The sequence below is a fragment of the Salvelinus fontinalis genome, chromosome 2, assembly GCF_029448725.1.
Source record: "Salvelinus fontinalis isolate EN_2023a chromosome 2, ASM2944872v1, whole genome shotgun sequence".
In the NCBI taxonomy this organism is placed as follows: Eukaryota; Metazoa; Chordata; class Actinopteri; order Salmoniformes; family Salmonidae; genus Salvelinus; species Salvelinus fontinalis.
In genome coordinates this window covers 21,438,288-21,461,227 of record NC_074666.1, presented here as the reverse complement: position 1 = coordinate 21,461,227, position 22,940 = coordinate 21,438,288, and the positions used below count along the sequence as shown (strand labels likewise).

The window sequence follows — 22,940 nt, the reverse complement described above, 5'->3', positions numbered from 1 at the left end:
GGAACGCCCACTTACACAGGAACCTTGACCATTCTTTTCAATGGAAACGACCTGAGTGAACTATATTATTTATCCACCATCTTTGATGTATATACTATCACATCTAAGTGAATATCAGCGAACTCTAACTACTCTCTGAAAGATACAGCTAGGGTGGCAGGTAGCCTAGCAGTTAGAGCGTTGGCCCAGCAACTGAAAGGTCGTTGGTTTGAATATCTGAACCGACAACGTGAAAAATCTGTCAGTGTGCCGTTGAGCAAGACACAACCCTATAAAACACATTTCACTGTACCAATCTGTTTTATCTGACAATAAAACCTATTTTTGGCAATGGTGACTGAATCACAAGGATGTTAATGTTGTCAACCCTGCAGAATGTAAGCTACATAAAATACACTATAGATATCATTACATACTGTAAAGTTTTTGTTAACAAGCATTTCAACTTCAAGTGAGTTTAATTTAAGTGCTTCATGAGGTTGGGAAATCAATTCTGCATCTCTGGAGCAGAAGCTACTTTAATTATTTTGTTTCCAGCAATTTAAAATCAAAGGCCCATGCCTGAGTACTTGGGAGAAAAACATCCAGCAATAATTACTACGTTGCAGTGACAGCAACCGGCCCTGAGGTACAATTATCCTCCATTAAGGGTAACTATGTCAACAAAAACAGCAGGGACACAAAGTATGAACCTTTAAGCTGGGGAACTTTGTTAAATGACAACTATGATGTTGGTCCTTCAGTGAAATCACTACAGTTCCCCATAAATGGATCTCTGAAGATTCACTTGTGCAAAAAGTGTATTTTTTATTGTACTGAAGAGGTTGGAGGTTTTATACTTTAAAAAAAAAATGTATACAAAACTTTCAACCAAAGAAACTTGACAAATTTTAATGATTCAATTTATGTAAAATTGCATGCCTAAGTTGACAGACTAAAGCTATTTGAACAGCACCCTTATACAAGGCATGGCTCAAGGACTTCTGGCATAACCACGAAATCTCAGTTGAGTACAAGATACATAAAAATCAGACAAACACTCATAAATGCTACTTAACTAGTCAGCCAAAAGCAAACAGACTGTTCAAGGCGTCTGGTCATTCAGAAAGAGAAAATACAAACAAAACGTGTAAAAGGGTTTAGTTGTCATTGTTGTTATAAACCTTTGGCAGAAGAGAAAGGCCTTCCGAGCGTAATATTTGGAGTACAAATATTCCCCTTTGTATTACAGAGAGGTTGATTGGTACAGACAAACCAAAATACAAACAGCTTAACAAAGTCTTCTGACATCTAAACTGAGGGGGAGAATTAAAAGGGGCTTAAATGAGTGGAGTGATTAAGACAGCGTCCTCAAATCACAATGTCTATGTAACATCCTCAAATCACAATGTCTATGTAACATCCTCAAATCACAATGTCTATGTAACATCCTCAAATCACAATGTCTATGTAACATCCTCAAATCACAATGTCTATGTAACATCCTCAAATCACAATGTCTATGTAACATCCTCAAATCACAATGTCCATGTAACAAACGGCAACACTTATGACTCAATCATGGCATGTAGAGGGAAAGACATCAGCATATGGATTTAAGTTCAAACAAAATGACCAAGCCATCTGAGAGCAATCATGTAAGTGCATTTCTCCTCAACATACGTACATTCAATATTTTACCCACATGAGAAGAACAGTAACTCCATGATGTGGATTTAAATGAAGATCCCATCCCTGTAAAGTACTGTACTCTAATTCGGTGTCTGAACAACAGTTCATGTTGTTTTCCCAACATACATTTTTGTGAGACCAATACAATTCCCTCAGCCACCAATAAGTGGTTGTCCTAACTTCTTAACATAACTTCTAGGCTTATTGTTCAAAACAAAATGCATACTGTACTTATAAAATAAGTTAAAAACAGGATGTAAAACATCTGAAGAAAGGAGTGTAGAGCGAGCTGGTCAATACCCCCCTCTTCATGAGAAATGTGGGGGTGTTAATCCTTTGAAATGTAATGGCAGTCAGAGACCAAACTGTTCTCAATGTCACGCCACTATCAGAAATCAGCCACAACAGAAGATAAAGAAAGAGAGGAAGGGAATCTTTCAAATCATGTTATTCACAACTGTAAACCTCTATCAATCTTGAGGTCTCTGTATTTAGCACGCCAAAAGTTGCAGTGTCTCAATCTGTCCCTTTAATTGAGGATCCTCCTGTGACCCCTGGAGACCTCCTTAGTGAACTTTCTCCAGCTTGGCCTGCAGGGCCTTGAAGTTGCCGATGGTGAGCTGCAGGGCAGAGTTGGGACTCAGGGACTGCAGCTCCACCAGGTAACCACAGATGTTATCCAGACACACATTAGTGAACCGCCGTCTGAAAGGGACAGAGAGAAATATGAGTAAGACAGTGCATATTAGACACATTTCACAAACAATTACATTCTCATTACTATGTAAACAGGTTGATATGCTTCCAAATAAGGAGCATTTATAAATGGAGACAGGAGAAAAGGTTAACACACTTGGTGGTGGGTTAGTTACCGGTCATATGTTGGTACTTTGCTGGGATCCTCCACGTATCCTGACAGCAGCACATGGATACACTCTACCAGGTGGAGAGGCTTCTTTAGACGCTGCCAACACGGATCCTGGGATACACACAGCCAGAGTTGGAAACATTCAGTATTAAGTGTACAGCGCCATTCCTCATTAAATAATGCTCACGTTAAACAGGTGCAAATTCTGTAATTCATTATAACCCTTTAATATTAAGGGTATCTTTATCTACTCATATTAATAGGGGGGGGACGACACACACGTCATAAGCCCTGATTTTATATATTTTTTATTACAGGAAATTACCCTCAGCCTCGTGGAAAAATGTGTAGAATAGCAGGAAATTAGCAAAAAAAAATTCCCCTCTGCCGCAAGGTGACAAAATAATCCAAGAAATAATATAATTGGGGGAGCCGTGCTCAGACCTTGCGGGGTACCCCGCAAAACTGCTCTACGCCACTGTTCGTATCCTATGCCTGCCAGCTGTAATTGTAATTGCAACAGATCTCTGTAGTCCAAGAGTAGACAAGCTACGACAGGCCACAGCGCTTGGTGGACAATTAGGCAAAACACAGATTACACTTCCAGTCCTTACAGAGACACACCTTAGAGACATACTATGCATGTTGACTTCATGAATTGCTAATGTAATTACACTAAGTGGGGATGTTTTACATACATGAAAATCTGTAGAGAAATCATGGGGTAAATAGATGGAAAGTAGACCTGGGGTTTTACCTATAGGGAAGTATCTGGGTGTTCCAGCATAGATCTTTCCAAGAGACACCAGTTTGAGACTCAGAGCGCTTATTCTGTCAGCTGGACTCCTGGCCACACTGTCACACAGCTCTGGAACAAATAGAAAAAGTAATTTGGGGTATTTGGAAAGGAAGCCCTTTATCTACTTCCCCAGAGTTAGATCATCTCATGGATACCATTTTTATGGTTTACAGGAACAGCTAGCATTCTGCAATTGCACTAACGTTAGTTAGCAACTTCCTTCAAACTGCACGCATAGACATAAAAATTGTATCCACAATGCCAAAATCCTGAATTGTCCCTTTAAGAAATAGTTCAGAATGCAATAGAAAGTTCCAAAAGACCAAAGCGTCAGAGAGAAACGACTGGGATGACATCAGGTGCTACCATGTTTATTTGTCTGCACACACCTTTCTCCATGACCTCCTGCCACAGAGAGTGCACCAGGATGGGGTCAGAGTGACCCGCACAGTGGATGATGGCCAGCTTGCATTCAGACAACCGAAAGTGATCTGCAAACTCCCCATAGAGCTAGGTTGGAGGACAAAGGATAGAGTATTAAAAAAAACAACATTAGAGTCAAGGATAATGTTAGATATTCATGTACTGTTACCTTGGTGATGTCCATAAGCTCTGAATCCAGTTGTGACACAGCTCCCTGTACAGAGGGATGCTGGGAGTACTGTCTGCTCAGAGTCTCCTGGATCTGGACCTGAATACGGACCACCTGGGAGGGATGAAACCATATCAGCTTGACTTAAAAAATATATACATCTAAGCTGTATCAAAGGGTGAAAAATAAATACATTTCAAGATTAGAGCTAGAATCTCCCCTCCCCGTACCTCCATCTTCTCCTCCAGTTGGTGCAGGAACTCCCCCTCAGCTCCCTGGGCAGAGATGCAGGAGGAGCTCTTGGCTGACAGGATGGCCCTGGAGATGTATTCCAGCCTCTGCTTCAGAGAGATCTCAGTATTGAACCGACACATTTATACTCACATTTAACATTGCTCAGAATCAACAGGAATGAGGACATTTTCATGACTGTTGGAGAGGATAAAAATAAAAGCCATTTAGCCGACACTTATGCAAAGGACTTAAAAATCACGTGTCTACATGTTTATTTTTATGGGTGTTCCCAGAGGGAATCGATCCTTTGCCTTGTTAGCACCGTGCTCTACCAACTGAGCAACACAGGACCATTGTGTGCAAATGGCCCATCATGTATAAAGACTCATAGCCTGTTAGGCCTTTTACCTGAGCATGTCCGCAGGACATGAGCTGCCTTCCCAAAGCTGCGGCTCTTCTCATAGTATCTCCACAGCAGGTCCATGTTCCACACCTTACTCTGCTCCCGTTTGATCATGTGCATCATGTGTTCCTCCAGGTAAGGAGAGTTCACCTGGATAGACCACACAGACAGAGTGCAAGGATAATATTAAAACCACCAGGCCACACAATGAAAGATCAGTTAATTGCAATACAAAGAATTCCAGAACTAGGCATCTCAGGCTGTGACTGCGGGACAATGCCAGAAGGTTCTTACCTCCAGAAGCTTGTCGGTGAGGTCAGCCTGTATAAGCCAGTTGTAGAGGGCTATGTGGAAGAGTTGATCCTGTGACCTCTGGGCCAGACCAATAATCTGCTCAAACTACCAGGGAGAAAGAACATCATTATCAGCTTATTCATGAATTGAGGCCAAAATCTTGGAACTAACACACATTCACATAAAAATAAGTAAACTAAATCTTGCAATTGCCATTGGGGGCAAGTCTCCTCCCAGCAGCACTCACGTGGGCGGTGGCATCCTCGTTGCTCAGCATGTTAGGACCAGAGGTCATGACAGGGGTTCCTGGCTGCTTAGGGACGCTGGGAGACTGAGGTGCAGCTTTACTTTGGTTCACCAGCTCCTGCATGGTGTCTGTGATACACTTATAACACAACAACCTCCAGGAGGAGTGGAGGGGGTGGTCAGACGATGTCAGCACAAAAGGAGAAAATAAAGGGCCCGGACATCCCTTAGCAGATATCTATTACCACAGTATTTCATATTCAATGTGAACAGGTAGTAGGTCACCTCTCCTGGAAGGCCAGTGCTCCAGCCTGATCCTCCGTTCTTATAGAAGTGAGGTCCCAGCCTCTGAGGATCCTTCTTATCCGCTGCAGTCAGGCACAGCTCCAGCACTCCCTCATAGAAACGCACTGAGAGGGAGAGAAACATTGTTAGCATCCATCCACACAGTAAGCATTAAGAGTAATATTTGCAGGGTCCAATGTTGAAGGGACATTTCTAAGTTCCAAATGTATGTTCATCTCCAGCCCCACCCCACTGTCAACATATGTGAAAATGGCTTATTTCTGTGTTTGTGAAAGAAAAAAAAAGATAAGCATTTCCAATGACAGTGTGCATCATGTGATTTTAACCAATGATGTGTAGGCATTGTCTACTAATTGGTTGATGTCATTGGAAACACTTATCTTTTTTTTGACTACAAAACAAGCCATTTTCACATGTTTATGTTTGGGTGGTTCCTGGAAATTATGACTATTTTCCTTCATCTTATTTTCTTACTGGTCCGGTCATATGGGACCAAAAATCATTTCTACTGGCCCGGACATGGTGTAGTTTCTAAATGCATTGGGGTCATGCAGGGTCTCTAGGTTGGTATGCTTTCTCTCTATATGCAGCCATTATTGGCTGCATTTAGTTATTATGATATGTATAAAAAGCTGTGTAATATAATTTTGCAATGGAAGTCATTAGTCTATTCTTTAGAATTGCATTGCTTTAGTGTCATTTCAAGATTTTTTTTATACATCTCATATTAGGACACTGCCCCTTTAAGACAACTGTGTTCCAAAAGAGATAGACCTAGCTATAGTAGGCTAGCTGAGACAAATGCTAGATGTCTTTTTACAGCTTTCATTTGCAGACTAGCAACAGTAGCATGTTCACTATTGAAGGTTTACATCTGTAAATACCTTTCCTTAACTAAAATAAATAAGCTGAGCGAGTAGATTGATGGCATCAACTCATGTACGGCTCGAGAAGTTGTGACTCGTGGGAACGTGGTGGTGCTTGAATGAACAGCCAATCATATTGCTCAAATGGAAAAGTCATGCCATTTCTGCGTGTAGTCTTCAATAGTAGACTGCAACAGAGCAGGTAAATGTTGAACTGGATTGCAAAAATGCACTGAGAATTTACTGGCCTGGTCGGGCCAGTGACTGACGAGATCCACTGGCCCGACATGTTTTTACTGGCTCCGGGCCAGTATGATGGCAGCCTTACCCTGTCTGTACTGGGAGCAGACCAGTGGCAGGTCTGTGTGATGGCTGATCAGCTGGTAGAGCTGTAATGACTCTGTGTTCTCTCCTTATCTGTCCTAGTCTGGATCTGTCTGGAGCCCTGCAGCAACTCATTAGCCTGAGAGGGAGACATTCAGTTCTCAGGTACTGTTATACTGGGAGAAACGAGGGCAGTGGATGATACCAAAAAGTCTGCCCACAGACTAAAATCGGATGCAATGTCTGTTGTACATCATCCCTGTCATATAGAAAAAAAAAACAACCGGGTGTGAGTATGCTCTACCTTTGAGCAGATGCTGTCGTCACTGCTGTACAGTAGGGGGCAGATGTCTGAGGTGGGTGCTTATGGCATCTACAGAGGCAGAGTCTTTGATGTAGACGTTGATGAGGGCTGTGATCAGGGCTCCGGTCAGCTCCAGACCCCGGATCACCACGTCCTTAAAACTCACCCCCTTCATCTGGTCCTGGAACTCCTAGAACGCAATGCACAGAGGGGTTATAAACAGGATACAAGAGAAACATCTTGACAAAATACTTGGACGATTAAACAATGGGATGAATCAGTCAGTGATTGACAGCACAATGTATTCCTGCAAATCCTGAATATCCAGCACTGGTTTCCCCAGGCACAGATTAAACCTGGACCTAGATTAAAAATCAATCCCAATGGACAATGAAGTAGGGTTAATCATCTGTGTCCGGGGAACCAGTCCCCAGTGAGGTCATGGATCTAGAACTTACCTTGGGTAGTTCAGAGACAATGAGGCTGAACTGGTGGTCACACAGCAGCTTCCACAGGGCCAGGGTCTGACAGGAGCGATGCACCAGCTGCTGGATACCCTGCAGGGAGATCTTCTCATAGACCTGAGCCTCGGCTGGGGACGGGGAGAGGATAGAAATAAGGATTAAACAGTCGGAGACCACAAAATAATTCAAGAACAGTGTGTTCTTAATAGTGTTATGATTATACTCAGACCCTGCTGTAATTCTAGTTGCTCCTTGATGTGGATGGCAGTTTACCTTTAACACCCACATATTACTTACTGTGGTACTTCCTCTGGAGTTCGTGCTGAATTTGCTGAGAACTGGCTCCATCAGGCCGCATGAAACCTAGCAGCCGCTGCAGATTGGCTGGTGAGCTAAAACTGTAGAGCATAAGATGCCATTCAAACCGTATTTATTTCACCCAATGACCATAGAAGTGTAGCTATATTTCCCATAAAGTAGCCAGCCCAGGGCTTGGCCACGGGGAGAAGCAGGGCCCAAGGGTCTGTCTTACCTGGTTGTACCCAGAGACGAGGGGCTGAACTGGGAGTTCTTATCCAGGAAGTCCTTCAGACCACAGAGCTCCAGAAGAACTGACTCCAGATCAGATGAGCTGGCTGTGCTCTCCAACTGGGAGAGCGAGATTGCAGGTTAATTTGATGATGATGGTCAAAGGAAGACTAATTTGCTGTTTACGTAATACTCACAACACTGACAGCCTGATTTCCTTTAATGACGATCTTCTCAACAGCAAGACTCCCGTCCCAGATATTACTGTTAATCAATAATGATAAGTCAAGTGACTCAAGCCATGACATAAGTGACACATTAATGTTTCTGAGTCCAGTACAAAAGGTAAAGGGATAGTTCACCTAAATAAAAATTATAATATCAGTAACATGACTTGAATAGGATGTGCCACAAATGCTAATAAACCAAAGAATGGATTGGTGTCATACCTTGTCTAAAGACTGCTTACAGGGTATGGACACCAACATTTCATTTTGTAATTTGGGTGAACTATCCCTTTAAACATGCCAGAAAATTGTATTTCCCCAGTATGGAGGTGAGACCTGAGTACCGTACGTTGTCCAGCTGAGGTGACTCACCCCAGTATGGAGGTGAGACCGGAGTACCGTACTTTGTCCAGCTGAGGTGACTCACCCCAGTATGGAGGTGAGACCTGAGTACCGTACTTTGTCCAGCTGAGGTGACTCACCCCAGTATGCGTGTGAAGTAGACACTGATGCCGTTGTGCTTCCCTGAGAAGACCACCTCTGGCCCAGAGGACAAGCCAGCGATGGGGGCGGAGGGCATGGCTGGTACATAGGGCGTAGACACACTCTGGGGCATCATACCTGAGATATTGTTGTCAATGGCAAAAAACACACACACACATTAAAACCACTCAAATGTTCCTAAGTAATTCACTCAATGTTGCCAATATTCAGTGGGTGAATGTGTCAGTGGAGGCTGCTGAGGGGAGGAATAATGCTTGGAATGGAGTCAATGGAATGGTATCAAACACAAAATAATTTGGTTTCCAAGTGGTTGATGCCATTCCATTGACTGTTTAGTACTGTTGACTGCAAGGCACTCGGCAATCATATGGAGGAAAATGAAGGTAGTGTACCTGGAGCCGGTGTAGCTAGGAAACTAGGGTTAGGAATGGGGCTGCTACCAACAAACATATGGGATCCTATAAGAACAACAGGTAGGGAGTCAGACAAGTGATGCACAGACAACTTCTCATTCAAATCTGTACAATTTACACAAGGGATTTCCACTACGACATTATTGCCATGTTACAACAAATGGGAATTCATATAATGCTAAAGTGCTAAAAGCAGAAATCCTTCCTCAGATGCCCCTCACCTGGTACAGGAGAGCTGAACAGCGCTCCAACGCTGCTAGGAGCAGAATGACCCGAGGGGAACCTCATCTGAGCCTCTCCTCCATACCTAAAGAAGGCTCTGGTGGCCCACTGAGACACCTTTCTGTCGCAGGCAGCACTGGAACAGGACAGAATCAGAGCAGTGGCACACGCCTGCTTCTCCTGAGAGGATTAGATCAATAAACAGAGAAATAAAGACAGAGTGTGTGTAGGGGTACTTGCACTAACAAGACATTGAGTAATGAGATTCATACTCTGTGCAGTTTGAAGAAGCGTTCGACTTCTTCACTCTCTCCACCAGTACCACACACCAGTAGGTGGCGCAGCTGGTCCACCAGCCGCAACTTGTGGAAGATGTGACTTCCCTGGAAGACCATGATTAACAACAAGTTTATAGATTTTTGCCTTTGTTCACAAAATTACAGACAGGACTGAACAAGTTTCATCGACTGTGTGAATTTAGTGCCATTCACACGGTACAAACTAAGCTGTAAAATCTTGACTGTACCTTGGCAGAGATAAGGACAAACTTCTGTGGAGGGACATTGTGTTGCTTTACCACGACAGGAGTGTCAGTGAGAGGAACCTGGTCCTTATTCAGGGGGGGGGTAGAGATTTTAGGTGTTTTCTCCTCCTCGATGGCACATAGCGCCCAGGAGTGGCCATCTACATTGGACATCACCTGAAATTAAATACAGACAATATGCTCTACAATACTTTTTTAAAGTCAAATTGCAAAAGAAATTAATCAAAATCATAGCATATGCATTGCAAATAGGGTTCAGAAGTGGAAACTTTCCGTGGGAATATGGGAATTAATAGAAATATGCAAATTAATACAATTTAAAATGTCCATTTTTGCATTCAATATATTTACCATACGGAGACAGAAACAAACCTTTACCATACCATAAGTAGACAATTGCAAGTGATTAAATCCTTACAATAGAAATAAAAAATTTAGTTATGAATTGAACTTTAATTAAATGAGTTGACTTCACATGTGATGATTTCACTGAACAAAAGAAAGGGAATTATTGAATGATCCATCGCATCTCCCAAAAATGTTTTCAAAATACATCTGTAAAATTATAGTCTAGAAAATAAAGCTTTGGTTGTCTTCTCTCTGGGCCTCCTCAATGTCCACCTCTTGAACATCAGACTGAAGCCTCATCGTCACTTTCCAACCTTGTTGAGGGTGGCTCGTTGTCAGGCTCAAAAAGCCTCAAATTTGCCCGGATGGCCACCAATTTTTCAACCCTTTTATTGGTCAGCCTGTTGTGTGCTTTGGTATGCGTGTTCCCAAACAAGCAGAGTCTGAACATCAGACAGGATGGCATCATCTCCCTCAATCCGTGCAATGGCTACTGCTATAGGTTTCATGAGTTTCAGGCTGCTTACCACTCTCTCCCAAAATACATCATCCAGGAGGATCCTCTTGATCCTCTTGCTCTTGATGTCCTTGAGGAGCAGATTCAATGCATTAGCAGTACAGCTAATGGGTGTGATGTGAGGGTAGGACTCCTCCACTTTAGACCAAGCAGCCTTCATGTTCGCAGCACTGTCACCAGTGCAAATACTTTGTGTTCAAAGATCATTGATGACGGCCTTCAGCTCATCTGCAATGTAGAGACCGGTGTGTCTGTTGTCCCTTGTGTCTGTGCTCTTGTAGAATGCTGGTTGAGGGGTGGAGATGTAGTTAATTATTCCTTGCCCACGAACATTCGACCACCCATCAGAGCTGATTGCAATACAGTCCGCTTTCTCTATGATTTGCTTGACCTTCACTTGAACTCTGCATCCAGCAAATGAGTAGATAAAGCATGTCTTGTAAGAGGGGTTATGCTGGGCGAAGAACATTCAGAAATCTCTTCCAATACACATTGCTTGTGAGCATCAGAGGTGAACCAGTTGCATACACAGCTCGAGCAAGACATTCATCAGCATCTCTGACTACGTTCCTCCATTGAGTCAAAAAAAACTTCTGATTCCAGGAGGACCATGAGCTGTTGCTATCAATAAGGTGTCTGATTCATCATTTTCACCTCGAATAGAAGTAGAGGGACTTTTGTCAGAGGCTGCTTTTTGTGAATGCTGAGGGAACTTTATGCACTTGGCCAGTTGATTCTGCATCTTTGTTGCATTCTTCACATATGATTTGCACAGTATTTGCAAATGTACACAGCTTTTCCTCCTACATTAGCTACAGTGAAATGTCTCCACACATCAGATAGTGCTCGTAGCACTTCCCTGTAATGATTAGAAAATCATTCCATGTACAGATAAATAGTTAGGCAGTTAGATTAAACAACTCCTTTATAAGATAAATATTTTATAATGAAACATGTATACTAATATTCCTCAGTTAGCAGACTCAAGCAAGCTAAAACCCACATGGTAGCAAAAACTAACAAGCAGAAATTGTTGATAAGTTAGACTTTGCTGTAGGCTACCATTTACTAGTTAACAAAAATCCTGTCATATAAAATATATTCACCCCACCCAGTATTGTAATCAAAGCTTACCAGAAAGCATGTAGTCTTTGGCTCAGACAGTGTAGTAGTGTGGGCTCAATAGCATCTCATTAGTGTGCAAGATCTTGAGAATCAGCTGTACATGTGATGGAAGAATGCACTGTGCATGCAGAGGGTTGCAATTCCATTGAATTGGGGATAGTTTAACCAAAATATGCCATAAGACCTAGAATTGCCTTATGCGTATCCCACAAAAAAGGTTCACTGTTATAAGCTGACTTTTTTGATGAATTTAAGTAAAATTCCCTGGCTTAACTTCCCATGGAAATTTACGAACCTTTGCAACCCTAATCACAAAGTAAGCTCGGTTTTGACATGACATCCAAGTGTGTGTGGATCTGGTGTAATACTTCTTACTATGACCCTAGCTGTCAGCTCCCACCTGTGCCTCCATCAGGGGTTTCTTAAAGGGGAAGGAGTCGTGGTTGATACACCACAGGATGTCACTGTCCTCAGCCTCAGAAGCTGCCATGAGAACTCCTGTAGGGATCAACACGAGTAAACTTTAAAAAAAGGGTCAATCCGCTATTGAATCACTAACAAAGCAGCCACTCTGTCTCCGTTTTGGTAAAATTCTGAGGGATGGGCTTGGCGAAATGTGTAGACAGAGCTAAGGATAGAAGGACTGAATATCCATAATATTACAATTATAGTTTTACGCATGTTTTGAGGCTACACAGCGTTTGTTTGTTTAAAAACAGCAACAAAAAAAATTATATTTTGGGTTCTGGTGGGGTACAACAGTTGAACTAAGTTCATGGGGCATTTATACAGTGCATTCGGAAAGTATTCAGATCCCTTGACTTTATCCAGATTTTGTTACATTACAGCCTTATTCTAAAATTGATTAAAACAATACACCATAATGACAAAGCAAAAACAGGTTTAGACATTCTTGCAAACATAAAAAAAAAGGTACTCAAACCCTTTAAATCAAATTTATTTATATAGCCCTTCTTACATCAGCTGATATCTCAAAGTGCTGTACAGAAACCCAGCCTAAAACCCCAAACAGCAAGCAATGCAGGTGTAGAAGCACGGTGGCTAGGAAAAACTCCCTAGAAAGGCCAAAACCTAGGAAGAAACCTAGAGAGGAACCAGGCTATGAGGGGTGGCCAGTCCTCTTCTGGCTGTGCCGGGTGGAGATTATAACAGAACATGACCAAGATGTTCAAATGTTCATAAATGACCAGCAGGGTCAAATAATAATAATAATAATCACAGTAGTTGTCGAGGGTGCAACAAGTCAGAACCTCAGGAGTAAATGTCAGTTAGCTTTTCATAGCCAATCATTGAGAGTATCTCTACAGCTCCTGCCGTCTCTAGAGAGTTGAAAACAGCAGGTCTGGGACAGGTAGCACGTCCGGTGAACAGGTCAGTGTTCCATAGCAGCAGGCAGAACAGTTGAAACTTTACTCAGTACTTTGTTGAAGCACCTTTGGCAGTGCTTACAGCCTTGAGTCTTCTTGGGTATGACGCTACAACCTTGGCACACCTGTATTTGGAGAGTTTCTCCCATTCTTCTCTGAGGATCCTCTCAAGCTCTGTCAGGTTGGATAGGGAGCGTCGCTGCACAGCCATTTTCAGGTCACTCCAGAGATGTTCGATTGGATTCAAGTCTGGGCTCAGGCTGGGCCACTCAAGGACATTATGAGACTTGTCCAGAAGCCACGCCTGTATTGTCTTAGTTGTGTACTCCGGCTCATTATCCTGTTGGAAGGTGAACCGTCGCCCCAGTCTGAGGTACTAAGTGCTCTTGAGCAGGATTTCATCAAGGATCTCTCTGTTCATCTTTCCCTCGATCCTGACTAGTGTCCCAGTCCCTGCCGCTGAAAAACACTCCCACAGCATGATACTGCCACCACCATGCTAGGGATGGTGCCAGGTTTCCTCCAGACATAACGCTTGGCATTCAGGCCAGAGTCCAATCTTGGTTTAATCAGACCAGAAAATATTGTTTCTCATGGTCTGAGTCCTTTAGGTGCCTCTTGGCAAACTCCAAGCGGGCTGTCGTTCCTTTTACGGAGTGGCTTCCGTCTGGCCACTCTACCATAAAGGCCTGATTGGTGGAGTGCTGCAGAGATGGGAGAACCTTCCAGAAGCACAACCATTTCTACAGAGGGACTCCAGAGCTCTGTCAGAGGGATCGGGTTCTTGGTCACATCCATGGCCCTTCTCCCCCAATTTGGCCGGGCAGCCAGCTCAAGGAAGAGTAATGGTGGTTCCAAAAAGCTTCCATTTAAGAATGATGGCGGCCACCGTGTTCTTGGGGGACCTTCAATGGTGCAGACATTTTTTGGTACCCTTCCCCAGACCTGTGCTTTGACACAATCCTGTTGTTTCGGAGCTCTACGGACAATTCCGTCGACCTCATGGCTTGGTTTTTGCTCAGACATGCACTGTCAATTGTGGGATCTTGTGGCTTTACAAATCATGTCCAATCAATTGAACTTACCGCAAGTGGACTCCAATCAAGTTGTAGAAACATCTCAAGGATGATCAATGGAAACAGGATGCACCTGAGCTCAATTTCGAGTCTCATAGCTAAGGGTCTGAATACTTTTGTAAATGAGGTATGTTTTTATTTTAAATACATTGGGAAAAAGAAAACCTGTTTTCATGGTTGTCATTATGGGGTATTTTGTGTAGATTTATGAGATACATTTTTATTTATTTTTTAGAAGGCTGTAACGTAACAAAATGTGGAAAAAGTCAAGGGGTCTGAATACGTTCCGAATGCACTGTAGGTGGTATTTGTCAAATATCAAATGGGTATATTCTACATTTAAGTTAAAGAAATTGACATAGCAACTACAGATTGACCCTTTAACTAGGGCGATGCTCGAGAACCAATTATAAAAGGATAGCATTGGAGGATCGTGAGAGGAGCTATAGGAGGATGGGCTCATTGTAAATGGCTGGAATGGAATTAATAGAACAGATTGAAATGTGTGGTTTCCATAGGTCTGATACCATTCCATTTCAGCCATTACAATGAGCCCGTCCTCCTATAGCTCTTCCCACCAGCCTCCACTGCAGGATAGCATACAGACTTCAGTGGCTTTACCTTTGATGTACAGAGCCTTGTGGACCTTAGCAGGTTTCTGCAGGGTGGAGGAGGCAGAGAAGCCTGGAGGCAGGCGGACATGGACCAGAGCTAGCAGACTAGGGCGTGCCGCTGGGTGCTTGGCATGCGGTGGGGCAAAGGGAGTAGTACTGAAGTAGAGACGCACTCCTAGAAGCACAGAGAGAGCTACAGGTCTTCATAAGGTCTTTGTTTTCATTACAGGATAAGTGTATACAATGTCAGTCCGTCTCCTTACCCGTGTGAGTGACAGCCAGCAGGTGGCAGTAGGAGGACTCAAATCTGTCTATCAGAGATCTGTACGATGGGTTTAAACACAGAGCGATCAATGGTCCTATAGAGAGATATAAAATAAATAGATTTGACCTGTTCTTAAGCAGTGATAACCTTTGACCAGGACGTTTTTCCTAGCCACGTGCTTCTACATCTGCATTGCTTGCTGTTTGGGGTTTTAGGCTGTTTTTCTGTATAGCACTTTGTGACATTAGCTGATATAAAAAGGGCTTGAAATAGATTTTATTGATTGACCATTCACTAGCCCTCCGGATATTATCCAGAGGTGAGGAGTAGCAGACAGACCTGGCAATGTTTCCTACTGCAGCTACGATGGAGCTCTGTGACATGGCCGCCACACGGCTCAGACCCTGCCCATCTGCACCCAGGTCATACACCTGGAACATGCAGCAGCTTTAAACTCAAGGTCCTATTCAGAAGAACCTTTTCAAATGTCTGACAAAGTTCTAACCAAAGCAATGTCATTCTGCAAATACTTACACATATGGATATTTACTACAGTGCTACCATTCAAATTGTTAAACTCTTACGGGTTATATACCTGTAGAACCCCCTTCTCTGAGCGGGTGAAGAGAGTGTTACGGGAGTTGTCAATGGCAATCTGCACTACCGGGTCTGTGGAGCACAAAGATAGAAATGTGAAATTTAATTTAAGAACTAGAGCATAACACAAGAACATTCCAACTCCACAAGGAGCCTGAAAACTATCCTTACCATCCTCAGAGAAGGAGAACTGGAGCAGAGAGGGGACGAGGAAGGACAGGCTGCTTTTGGAGTGGTTAATCTTCCTGCAGCGTTGGCTGAACCAGCCAGCCTCGGCCTGGTAGGCTACCTCATATAGGCAGCCATCTTCCCCTGCCAGGAAGATGCGTCCCAGATCAGTGGAGGTGATGGCCAGGTGGTAGGTGTTGTCTGTGGGGATGGAGTACAGCGGGTTTGGGAGCAACTGTATCCCTCCAGACATGCTGTCATTCAACACAGAGAGGGAGAGGAAAAAGATTAGATGATACATTTCTGAAGTAGCCCACGGTGGGTCAATACTAATACCAACAACACAACCATGTCAATATAAACCAAATCAACCAATTTCATAACTGTTGCTGAATTGATGACACCAGGAGTATTGTATTGTGTCTAGCGTGTGTGGTTCAGGTATAAGGGTCATCATTACTTACCTGCCTGAGCTTTAGCGAAGCTGAGCCCCAGGATCACCACATCCACAGGAGTGGCTAAGACCAACAGGAAGTGGATGTGTGGCTGGAAAGTCCCTGCAGGAAAAATGTGTATCCTGTGGGTTAAGTTAAGCCAAACACCTACAAAGCTGTTGTGGCTTTGAATACAGGAAACACAGCTCAGGTAAGTTATGCAATTTGACCTGCTTTAGGTTTGACCAGCCCCACGGACAGGATGGTTTCACTGAGCCCGTCAAAATATGCAACATCCCCCCTGTAGCACAGACAAGAGACAGAGAAAATGGGTCCATGTTTTCTGCTACTGCATAAAGTGACTTTATTTAGGAGTGCTTGGTACTCACCCATCCTCATAATTCCACATGAAGATATCGTTGTCAATGGTGAGCCACGCCCGACAAATTTCAGGAAAAACTCCCATCATACAATTGCACTGCATATCTGTTAGGGGGAGGTTAAGGGCTAGGCAACTTGTCTAAAGTGGTAGTTAGTTTTACATAGATAGTTCATATAACCCTGCACCGGCCCTTCTGAGTTCAACTGGTGAGACCTAGGGAGAATCTCAATTGCATGCTCATCGCGCCCTTGCCCCATTCTCAAAACCCATTGGAGAAGTTCAGAGGAGAGGAACCTCTGGCTTTCTAGTCCAATGGGTTTTGAGAAGGAGACAAGGATAGAAGACAAAAGGAGTATGCAATTGAGATCTTTCCCTAGACACAGCTCCCTCTGTGTATTCTCTGAAAAGGACACGGCTGAATTTCTCCACCAGCTCAGGTGGTAGGGGAACCCTGCGGACTGCACTGAGCTCAGGGAGGTTTGGCACACTGAGCAGCCCAGGTTCCTGAAGAGGGTAGTCCATGTCTGACCCCCCAGACAAAGATGGCATGTCTGTAACAGAGGGGGAGAGAAAGAAATTATTATTATTATTTTTTTTAAATCACCTTAGCACAATTTGGGAAGTGATGTAAGCGCCGAAACGTGGCTGTAGTCTCCCTAGACACAGTAAGAAGGCTACAACCAAGTATCATGGCTAGAATGACCTGTGAGATAAATCGAATTGACAAACTTGAACAACATACAAACTTGCACCATTGATCACTTGACCTACTGTGACAGGGGACATTAAGAAGCTCGGAGATGTCCGGGAAGCATGCGGTCTTCTTGAAGGTGTCGGTCTATGATCCGACCAGAGCTCTCCAGCGCTTCGGCAAGGGCAGAAGCAGGCGTGCTGGGTCCTAAGGCGGACGGCATCTGACACTCAGCGACTGATGAGAGTCACCTGAGAAGATGGAAAGAATATTTAAAATCAAATTTGTCACATGCGCCGAATACAACAGGTGTAGCAGTAAAATGCCTACTTACAAGCCCTTAACCAACAATGCAGTTAAGGGAAAAAAAATAATTTAAATAGAAAGAAAAAATTATTAAAGAGCAGCAGTAAATTAAAATTGTGGGGCTATATACAGGGGGTACAGGTACAGAGTCAATGTGTGGGGGCACCAGTGACAAGGTAATATGAACATATAGGTAGAGTGATTCAAGTGAATATGCATCGACAATAACAGAGTAGCAGCAGCAGCATAGGAGGGGGTGGGGGGGGTAATGCAAATAATCTGGGTAGCCATTTGATTAATTGTTCAGGAGTCTTATAGCTTGGGGGTAGAAGCTGTTTAGAAGCCTCTAGGACCTAGACTTGGCGCTCCGGTACTGCTTCCTGTGTGGTAGCAGATAGAACAGTCTATGACTTGGGTGACTGGAGTCTGACAATTTTTAGAGTCTTCCTCTGACACCGCCTGATATAGAGGTCCTGTATCGGGCCGTATGCACAACTTCCTGTAGTGCCTTGTGGCCGGAGGCCGAGCAGTTGCCATACCAGGCAGTGATGCAACCCGTCAGGATGCTCTCGATGGTGCAGCTGTAGAACCTTGAGGATCTAAGGACCCATGCCAAATCTTTTCAGTCTCCTGAGGGGGGGAATAGATTTTGTCGTGCCCTCTTCACGACTGTCTTGGTGTGCTTGGACCATGTTAGTTTGTTGGTGATGTGGACGACAAGGAACTTGAAGCTCTCAACCTGCTCCACTACAGCCCCGCCGATGAGAAAGGGGGCGTGCTCGGTCTTCCTTTTCCAGTAGTCCACAATCATCTTTGTTTTGATCACGTTGAGGTTAGAGGTTGTTATCCTGGTACCACACAGTCAGGTCTCTGACCGCCTCCCTATCCCCTGTTGAGGATCAGCGTGGCGGATGTTGTTACCTACCCTTACCACCTGGGGGTTGCCCGTCAGGAAGTCCAGGATCCAGTTGCAGAGGGAGGCGTTTAGTCCCAGGGTCCTTAGCTTAGTGATTAGATTTGAGGGCACTACGTGGTTGAACGCTGAGCTGTAGTCAATGAATAGCATTCTCACAGGTGTTCCTTTTGTCAGGTGTGAAAGGGCAGCGTGGAGAGCAATAGAGATTGCATCATCTGTGGATCTGTTCGTGCGTGCGGTACGCAAATTGGAGTGGCTCTAGGGTTTCTGGGATAATGGTGTTGATGTGAGCCATGACTAGCCTTTCAAAGCACTTCATGGCTACAGATGCGAGTGCTACGGGTAGGTAACAGTCATTTAGGCAGGTAACCTTAGTGTTTAGGCACAGGGACTATGTTGGTATTACAGACTCAGACAGGGAGAGGTTGAAAATGTCAGTGAAGACACTTGTCAGTTGATCAGCGAAAGCTCAGAGTACACGTCCTGGTAATCCGTCTGGCCCTGCGGCCTTGTGAATGTTGACCTGTTTAAAGGTCTTACTCATGTCGGCTGTGGCGAGCTTGATCAGTCTTCCCGGAACAGCTGGTGCTCTCCTGCAGGTTTCAGTGTTACTTGCCTCGAAGTGAGCCTACAAGACCAGCATTTAGCTGGTCTTGTAGGCTCGCGTCAGTGGGCAGCTCTTGGCTGTGCTTCCCTTTGTAGTCTAATAGTTTGCAAGCCCTGCCACATCTGACGAGCGTCGGAGCAGTACGATTCGACCTTAGTCCTGTATTGATGCTTTGCTGGTTCGGAGGGCATAGCGGGATTTCTTATAAGCTTCCGTCGTCGATGCACTTATTGATGAAGCCAGTGACTGATGTGGTGTACTTCAATGCCACCAGAAGAATCCCAGAACATATTCCAGTCTGTGTTAGCAAAACAGTCCTGTAGTTTAGCATCGGCTTCATCTAACCACTTTTTTAGACCGAGTCACTGATGCTTCCTGCTTTAATTTTTGATTGTAATCAGGAGGAGAGAATTATGGTCAGATTTGCCAAATGGAGGGCGAGGGAGAGCTTTGTACGCGTCTCTTTATGTGGAGGTAAGGTGGCCTAGTTTCTTTCCCCTCTATCAGCATGTTAAATGTGCAACCAATTAGGTAACTGATTTAAGTTTCCCCGCATTAAAGTCCATGGCCACTTGGAGCGCCGCCTCTGGATGAGTGTTTTCTTGTTTGCTTATGGCGGCATAGAGCTCATTGAGCGCAATTTTGGTGTGGTGTATGTAGACAGCTACAAAAAAATACAGATGAAAACTAGGTAGATAGTGTGGTCTACAGCTTATCATGAGAAACTCTACCTCAGGCGAGCAGAACCTCGAGACTTCCTTAGATATCGTGCACCAGCTATTGTTTACAAATATGCATAGGCCCTTGCCCCGTGTCTTACCAGAGGCTGCTGTTCCATCCTGCCGATAAAGTGCATAACCCGCCAGCTGTATGTTATTAATGTAGTCGTTCAGCCACAACTCTGTGAAACATTAGATATTACAGTTAATGTCATGTTGGTAGGATATAATTGTTTTCAGTTCATCTCATTTATTTTCCAGTGATTGAACGTTAGCCAACAGTACTGATGGCAAAGGCAGATTAGCCACTCGTCACCTGATCCTCACAAGGAACCCCAATCTCTTTCTCCAGCGAATGACGGGGATGAGGGCCTGTTCAGGTGTTTGGAGTATATCCTTCCCGTCCGACTCAAAGAAAAATTCTTCATTTTCAACCTCTCCCTGACAGAGTACGTAATACCCACATGTTTCAAGCAGACCACCATAGTCCCTGTGCCAAAGGAAGCAAAGGTAACCAGCCTAAATGATAACCGCCCCGTGGCACTCACGTCGGTAGCCATGAAGTGCTTTGAAAGGCTGGTCATGGCACACATCAACAGCATCCTCCCAGACACCCAAGACCCACTCCAATTTGCATACCGCCCCAACAGATGACGCAATCTCAATTGCACTCCACTCTGCCCTTTCTCACCTGTACAAAAGGAACACCTATGTGAGAAAGCTGTTCATTGACTACAGCTTAGCATTCAACACCATAGTACCCACGAAGCTCATCACTAAGCTAAGGACCCCGGGACTAAACACCTCCCTCTGCAACTGGATCTTGGACTTCCTGACGGGCCGCACCCAGGTGGTAAGAGTAGGCAATAACACATCTGCCACGTTGATCCGTAACACTGGGGACCCTCAGGGGTGTCTACTTAGTCCCCTCCTGTATTCCTGTTCACCTCTCATCTCTGAAGCTGGAGACTTCCCTCCCTCACTAGTTTTAAGCACCAGCTGTCAGAGCAGCTCACAGATCACTGCACCTGTACATAGCTAATCTGTAAATAGCCCATCCAATCTACCTCATACCCATACTTTATCTTGCTCCTTTGCACCCCAGTATCTCAACTTGCACATTCATCCTCTGCACAGCCTATCATTCCAGTGTTTAATTGCTATATTGTAATTACTTTGCCACCATGGCCTATTTATTACCTTACCTCTCTTATCCTACCTCATTTGCACATGCTGTATAAAGATTTTCCTACTGTATTATTGATTGTATGTGTAACTCTGTGTTGTTGTATGTGTCGAACTGCTTTGCTTTATCTTGGCCAGGTCGCAGTTGCAAATGAACTTGTTCTCAACTAGCCTACCTGGTTAAATAAAGGTGAAATAACACATTAAATTCACCCACGACTGCATGGCCAAACACGACTCCAACACCATCATTAAGTTTGCTTATGACACAACAGTGGTAGGCCTGATCACCGACAACAAACAGACGGCCTATCGGGAGGTGGTCAGAGAACTGGCCTTGTGGTGCCAGGACAACAACCTCTCCCACAATGTTAGCAAGACTAAGGAGCTGATCTTGGACTTCAGGAAAAGGCAGGCCGAACAGGCCCCCATTAACATTGACAGAGCTGTAGTGGAGCAGGTAGAGTTTCCCCCTCAAGAGACTGAAAAGATTTGGCATGGGGCCCCAGATCCTCAAAAGTTCCTACAGCTGCACCATTGAGAGCATCATGACCGGTTGAGTCACCAGCTGGTACGGTAACTGCTCGGCATCTGACTGCACTACCCTCTAGCGCCTTACAAACGGCCCAGTACATCACTGGGGCCAAGCTTCCTGCTATCCAGGACCTATATAATAGGTGGTGTCAAAGGAAAGCCCATAAAATTGTCAGAGACTCCAGTCACCCAAGTTATAGACTGTTTTCTCTGCTACCGCACGGCCAGCAGTACCAGAGCGCCAAGTCTAGGACCAAAAGGCTCCTCAACAGCTTCTACCCCCAATCATAAGACTGGTGAACAAGTCTACCCCCCCTCCCTTTTGTACACTGCTGCTATTCGCTGTTTGTTTGTTACCAATGCATAGTCACTTTGCCCCAACCTACATGTACAGATTACCTCAACTAGCCTATACCCCCGCACACTGACTCGGTACTGGTGCCCCCTGTGTATAGCCTCGTTATTGTGTTACTTTTTATTTTTCTTGAACTGCACTGTTGGTTAATTTAATGGCTTGTAAGTAAGCCTTTCACGGTGAAGTCTACACTTGTTGTATTCGGCGAATGTGACAAATAAAGTTCGATTTGATAGGCTGATTCCATGGCAAACACATAGACAGTGGCCAGCTAGCTAGCCCCAGTTATCTAGGGTTGTTTACTCAACTTTGAAGATCTCCATATTACAAGGACAAACTAGGGTTGGTCCAACCCCGTCTCTACGGACTGTCTGCAGTGATTCAGTAACGTTAGTTAACACCACTTTTCTGTTTATCAAAATACGTCGGTTGGAAGTGATACAAGTTCGTGTGGTGGCTAACTTGTGAAAACAATGGACCAGTTAACCTACTAGCTAGCTACCGAACGACAAGACACTAGCACCTGTTGGTACGCTAGCTAAAAACGTGGGTCAATTGCTGTATATGTTAGCTAGCTTGGTAACTAATGAGATTTATTGAATAACGTTCCCTACTATTGATACTCGCAACAAAATGTAATCTTACCTTACAGAAATCAAAACATGATCCCGTAGTCTTCAGTGTAAACAAACGTTGCTGCTAGCCTCATGCCACTTTTGAACAGAGCTAGGGGTGAAAGGTTATGAAATACCTCCGGTGTACTTTCAATCGAGTAAGTAATGGTGTCTTTTTGTAGGCACAAAATCCGCAATGATTCGTTGGACAAAGCCTATGGGGAAATTAATTTCATTTTTTGTAGGGTTTTTAGATACATAAATAAAAACAGGCTTATGAGATCTTATAC

At 44.2% G+C, this 22,940-nt stretch overlaps 1 pseudogene; it reads right to left on the bottom strand.

Annotated features, from left to right (window-relative positions):
- Nucleotides 1–875: 875 nt before the first annotated feature.
- Nucleotides 876–22,829, bottom strand: LOC129814161 (nuclear pore complex protein Nup155-like; annotated as a pseudogene).
- Between the last annotated feature and the right edge of the window lie 111 nt (nucleotides 22,830–22,940).